This window comes from Limulus polyphemus, unplaced genomic scaffold (genome assembly GCF_000517525.1).
Source record: "Limulus polyphemus unplaced genomic scaffold, Limulus_polyphemus-2.1.2 Scaffold1247, whole genome shotgun sequence".
NCBI lineage: Eukaryota > Metazoa > Arthropoda > Merostomata > Xiphosura > Limulidae > Limulus > Limulus polyphemus.
Window position 1 is genome coordinate 58,804 of NW_013666857.1, and position 6,631 is coordinate 65,434.

At 33.2% G+C, this 6,631-nt stretch overlaps 1 protein-coding gene across 1 annotated transcript in view; it reads right to left on the minus strand.

Annotated features, from left to right (window-relative positions):
- LOC111086604 overlaps positions 1-6,163 on the minus strand; it is a 15,635-nt gene extending 9,472 nt beyond the window's left edge. The window contains exon 1 of the mRNA XM_022390115.1: positions 5,928-6,163. The gene's annotated coding sequence lies outside the window, so the exon portion shown is untranslated. The remainder of the gene's footprint in view (positions 1-5,927) is intronic.
- Between the last annotated feature and the right edge of the window lie 468 nt (positions 6,164-6,631).

A 6,631-nucleotide genomic window follows, 5' to 3' on the forward strand; every position in this document is an offset into this window, starting at 1 on the left:
TCTTTATATAAATATCAGATTTTTAATACTTTAGAATTTTTCAAATAAAAAAACAATAAAAAACAGCCATGCTATATCATTCAATACCTAGAGGATTAAACACGTATTGTTAATTCTATAAAATTCAAAGTCCTTGGCCTGGCATGACCAGGTGGTTAAGGCGCTCGAATCGCAATCTGAGGGTCGCGGGTTCAAATCCCCGTCACACCAAACGTGCTCGCCCTTTCAGCCGTAGGGGGTGTTATAATGTGACGGTCAATCCCACTATTCATTGATAAAAGAGTAACCTAAGAGTTGGCGGTGGGTGGTGATGACTAGCTGCCTTCCCTCTAGTCTTACACTGCTAAATTAGGGACGGCCAGCGCAGATAGCCCTCGTGTAGCTTTGCGCAAAATTAAACAAACAAACAAACTAAGTCCTTAAAATTAAGGGTAATGTGGCAAACAAAATTTTGAGCAAAAAATTACAGAAAACAGTGATGATATTTTCTTTTCCAAATATTGTCATGTAAAGTTAATAAATAACACTCACTTCATTTTTCTGAGTCGTAGTACAAGCTTACAAAATAAACGTTTGTATTTCTATCGTTCTGTATTCTAAGTATGTATAATTTTTAAGAAAAAAAAGCATCAAACAATTCTTTAGTTACTTGAGTTTGGTGGCGCTGCAGTAACTTTTTTTTTTACATTGGTTAAAGTATCTATTTTATTTGACAGTGACATGAATATCAGTAAAACTGTATGTGCGATGTATGTAGGCATAGTTGGGGATAAAATATAACCATAAAATAAATCTTTCTAAATCTCAACTAAACTTAAAAGCAATACTGTAGGGAAAAAAAGGTCAGACTGAACGGAAGCGTGAACTAGAAATCTATTATCTAAGATCCATCATCATATTGCAATATGATCATAACGGTTTCGCTTCGCTGGTTAGAATCTTCTTCAGAAAGAAATTTAGAAGACTACCCCCAATTTGCAGTCTCAGTCAATTTCGCTAAAATGTATAGCTGGTCCCCAAATCGATTTTGGGAAAGACAGATAGATGTGGAACTAGTGCGACATTCTTAGCAGTACCATTTCTAATACATTAATATGTACGTGTACTTCAATACTAATCCCTAAGGCAATTCAAACTTTCAGACTGTTGTACTACATCTTCCACAACTTTGTAGTGAAATGTTAAAGGATACAGCACAAGTGTTAAATAAATCCTTGGATATTGCGAAATGTGAATAAAGTTTATCTCCTTCAACAGTGTATATAAAGACTTAGTAAAAAAAACGGTGGGCTTCGCTTTTATATTTTTGTCGTTCCAGACTTACACTGAAAGTCGTTTATCTCCTGTAATAGTCGGATTATCTCTCTATAATTTAAAACTTAGTATTGAGCAGCGGCACAGTATAGTTCCGTGGCAAGATAACTGATGACTTGTAACTTTATACTGTTTCTAACTCAAAACACACGCGTCATAAAATAGGCAAAACACTTGATAAGGAATAAATCAAAAAAAACTATTCAAATAGGAAAAAAAACTACGTGAGTTTTAAACTCTGATATTAAGTAAGATTATTAGATGATAAAGTTTCAGTAGTTCATTTTATAGAAGTTAAAATAAACATAAATGGGAGATTTTTAAAATTATGACGAAACAAGAGCTGGGCATGTCCAGTAACTAATGTGCCTGGACTTTGAATTACAGGGCTCATGGCTCTTCTCTTTGTGATGTATTATAAAACTGACGTCCAATCTTACTGTTGTGTGTAAAAAAAAAGAAGAAAAAACGTATTAGACACCTCAGACTTATTGTTGGTATAAATATAGGATGTAAAACTAACACTATATCTTAAAGATCTACAAAGTGTATAGTTGATCCATTATAATATGTCGTTATAAATATGTCAAACAACACAGTTAAGAAACCACAATATCAGGAGAACAGAGTATTAAGATTAGCCCTAAGGCTTCCAAAGTACACCCCCCCCCCCTGTTAGCTATTTACACAAAGTAAGCAAATTACCGCTACTTAAAGACAGGCTAAATACATTGGCTAAAATTATTTTCAAAAAGCAGAAACAAGAAATACATTAACCTCTGCCCTTCACATATGTGCACCACACAAAACAATATCCCTGTGCAGTATGTACCGCAGCCAAACACAGAATACGCACATACCATGAGCTTCGTTTAAGTTTATATAACTAATCTCATGTTTTTGCCTTACATCTTGGGCACAGGACAGGTAGATTATTCGGCGCATGTCCTGTGAAAGTGGGTTTTCTCGGGGTACTCCCGTTACCCCCCGCAACAAATTCCACAACACTGGATTTATCGATCCACGCCAACCTGTGACCCTAATTTTGAGCCGTCAATGTTTGTCGATAGTTGTCGAAATCCGGGATGCCAGCCTTCACCACGCCATCCCTGCCTTCACTTCGTCATCTCTACTTTCACCAGCTCTCAAAGAAAAAAATAAACCAAGACTAATATCTTAGTACAGTTATGAAATGCTCACCTTAGTTAAAAGTAATCTTCACGAGCGGAGCGAAGGGGATACTAATATCCCTAAACACCTCAGTTGAGAAAAGTTAACTTCCATTTAAAATTAAACACGTGCAACGAATAAAAAAAAAAAAATTCTGTCAGACAAGAGTATCCCAAAAGATAGCGGTGGGTGGTGTTGGCTAGCTGTCTTACCTCTAGTAATTTCAAAATTAGGGACTGCTATCCACAAATAGCTTTTGTATAGCTTTTCGTGAAAATTCTAAATATATAAAAAACAACAACAACAAAGCAACAGTGGTGATAATTTATCTCAATAAATTACAGACAAACGTAATATTTACAGATCTCACAGACAAATTATGCTCTCTAAATCTATTATGTTATCATTATGCAATTGCCAACGTAATTAAAATCTAAGGTTTAAATACTGTTGGGCAGTTTTTAGCCATTATTTAGTTGGTTTATTTCTCTGTTTTCATCTTGTTTTTTTATAAAAACCATTCAGCTTTATTTTTGTTACACAATTCTCAGAGAAACGTCTAACTGATAAAAACATTATGGTGTAAGCTGGAAACATGACCCCAGTACATGAAGGTAGATTTTAGTGGAATTACAAAGTTTTTTTTTTTTCTATTTTTCTAAGTATTGTGAAACGTTTTGGGGTATTATATACGTAGACTTGGAATATAATTCAATAACTATATGGAAGTTAGACCATTGTAGAGACCTAATGATTCCAGAATGTTCTTCTAGAAAGTTTTAGATGTAGCCAGTCATATAATGAATAAATATTATATTACCGTTTTTACTTTCAACTATTACTCAAAACCTCCAGTATCAAATCATTCTGAATTATTAGCTAAACAACACCACTATAACTTTGGAAATAATGTGTTTTAAAAGAATTGATCAGCATTAATAACAAACTATAAAATATTCATAAGATTCAAACCCAGTAAACGTACGTATTACAAAACTATTTTCTTGAAACAAAAAGTGCACTTTAGTATCATAGGAGATACGAAAAGGATCAAAGAAATATTAATATAAAATCTAGAGTTTTGTAAACATTACCATTATTCGTATTGAAAAAAATAACAACAATTAAACATAATACGCAGAATATCTGAAAGAGAATAATATTTACTCGTAAGTGACAAATGTAAAAATGTCTTATAAATTTGTTAACTAACAAAATTAATTTTAGAAGAGCAATAATAACATAGTATGTCAATCCGTCACAGAAATAACATAGTATTACACGTTAGCTTCCAAAGTAAAGTTTAAGAAAGTTAAATACACGCATATTTGAAAGCTCTGTTCGAACAGTGAAATAATATAATGTTCTGCTTTTAGTTTACCTGGGGAACTAAGTAAAATTATATTACACAGACAAAGTGTATTCAACAATGGAGTAATGATACATTCTACACATAGTAAAATATAAAATTGTTAAAATGTTTTAGTTGAACAACTCAATGTTATGATATCCTCCGCTTACCTTACCTTATAAAGTTAGTTACTAGCCTGACATTGAACAGTTGGAGTGTTTCAGTTGAATAAAGAGATGAAATCACATTCTACATTTGGTTCATGTGGCAAAACTTAGAAAACTGACATTCAACAGATAGAGTGCTTTAGTTGAACAAGGGAATGAAATCATATTCTACGTTTAATTCAAATGGCGAAACTAAACAAAAACTGAAATTCAACAGTTGGGGTGTTTTAGTTGAACAAGGGAATGAAATCACATTCTACGTTTGGTTCATGTGGCAAAACTTATCAAAAAATTGGCATTAAGCGAATGAAGTGTCTTAGTTAAAATAGGCGTGACATCATATTTTGTCGTTAGTCTGTATGGAGAAACTTGCTAAAATCACAATTACAGATATATATATATATATAGTGTTTAATATGAACAAGGAAATGTCATGATTTTCTAAGTATATCTTATCTGGTGAAGTTTAAAAAATGACACAAATTATTTCAAATGACAATTAAAATTTTCAGCCCAGATAGAACTTTTATGCACGTGAGCAAGGATTTAGATCCATAATTTGGAGCTATTGACGAGAAGAAGGAACCTAGCCTGGCCCGGCTCTTTATTGACGAGGGGAAGGAACCTAGCCTGGCCCGGATCTTTGAACTTAATACCAAGACAGGAATAAACTGTCACTTTTATAACGCGTCAAATCTCAGTGTGTGGAGTATATTCAGCAGCATGATGTTTAAACCCTAATCCCTGAAATAATGATGTTTAAACCCTAATCCCTGAAATAAATTGCTCAACGAACTATCTACGAGGCCACACCTCACCCACTTAGATAGAATATTTTAGTTTAAAAGGGAAAGACATGATACTCACGTTTGACTTGCTTGGTGAAACTTGCAAAAATGACATTTACGTAATTAAACAGATAGTGAGATGACAATCAACATCAAGTTTACTTGAAAAAACGTAATAAATATGATCGTCAGTACAGGCAGATGAAGGTTTATTAAACAAAGACATTCAGCGTTCAGCTTACCTCTTAAAATATACAAAGTCAATTAATCACTTTGTTGTAGATCTATTAATACGGCCCCCCAGTGTTACAGCGGTATGCCTGCGGACTTACAACGTTAGAAACCGGGTTTCGATACCCGTGGTGGGCTAAGCACAGATAGCCCATTGTGTAGCTTTGTGTTTAACCTCAAAGAAACAAACTATGAAACTAAAATAGTTTGTGCAAAAAAATAGATAAGAAACAATTGATTAAAAATATGGTATATTTATTGAAAGAGTATCTTCAGAAAAAAAAAAATTAATCAAAATGCAACGAATAATTTTAAGACTAAAAACTGACCGCCTTATAAAGTCTCCTATAAAAAAAATATTTAACTATGACCTGTATTATTTAAGAACACATACATTGAATAAACGTATGCAAAACCAAATAGCTTATAACATTTTTATATGATAATGTTTCAATTTATTTTTAGTCTACTATGTATTTTAAAACTGACAATGTTTTTTTTTTATAGTTTAAACATTTTGTAATTTCTATGGTTTAGGTATTAAACGTGTGTATGGCAAAGGGGTTATTCTTATGTCAGACACACGTGTTTCCCATTCTCAGTCTAGACTTTCTTATTTTGAGAGAGAATGAGCTTTCCAAATAGACTATGTATTTTTTACTTTTGGCTGTATATTAGAACACAGTGAAAAGCTAACAGTTTTTAATTGTAGTTTGCGTCTTCGAGCACAGTGCCAAACCTTACAATTTCCTCTAGTTGATGATGCGACAAAGAACAGACATTCCAACAAACAATACATCATTTTATGAAACCCTTGCTTCACGATATATTGTTTCAGTTTTATTTTTGAGTTCATCGTTCTACCTGCTATAGAGTATAAATATATAAACACACACAAATACTTACGGTTTCGTTACTGGATTGCAGACAAATGACGTAGCAAAGAAACTATTACTTTAAACAGTTGTGAATTAGAGTCATAAAAGCAAAAGTTCTTTTGAGTTACTTCAAAGGATTGGGGGAAAGTTCGCTTGAACGTCCTTTGTATATGATTTGGTTTAAACACAAATAGATTTTCATAATAATGACTAACGCGCAAGAGAGAGAGTAAAAGGCAAAGAGTGCAAGTGGGCACAGTCAATCTCGTGCGCTGGGCTGTCTTGTACTGACTGTCGAATGTTCTGTACATTCTATTGCTTCAACCTGATCACGTGACCACCTCACTAACAAGAACGACAACTTGAGCGACATAAAATGTTGCTAAATTGTGACTTACAAAGAAAAAGGATTTCATATAATTAAAACCGTTATTCAATTTGAACTTCTCAGCTACTTCTTACAAAGAAACCGCAATATAAATATTAGTCAAAAGGTTTTAAAATATTGACTGACGACTTAAGCAACAGTTTGAAATATCAAGCGTTCTAGTCTATATAGATTAAAGAAGCTTCTAAAATGATAATCTAAGTACTGAAATTTTAAGCTATATCAACTAGCACCAGCTCAACTATGGGTGGGCGTGCCCAACCTTTGAAACATGAAACGTATTTGCATATATTGGATAACAAGTCCTCTAACATGAACAGCAAAGTACACCAATTTCAATCTAT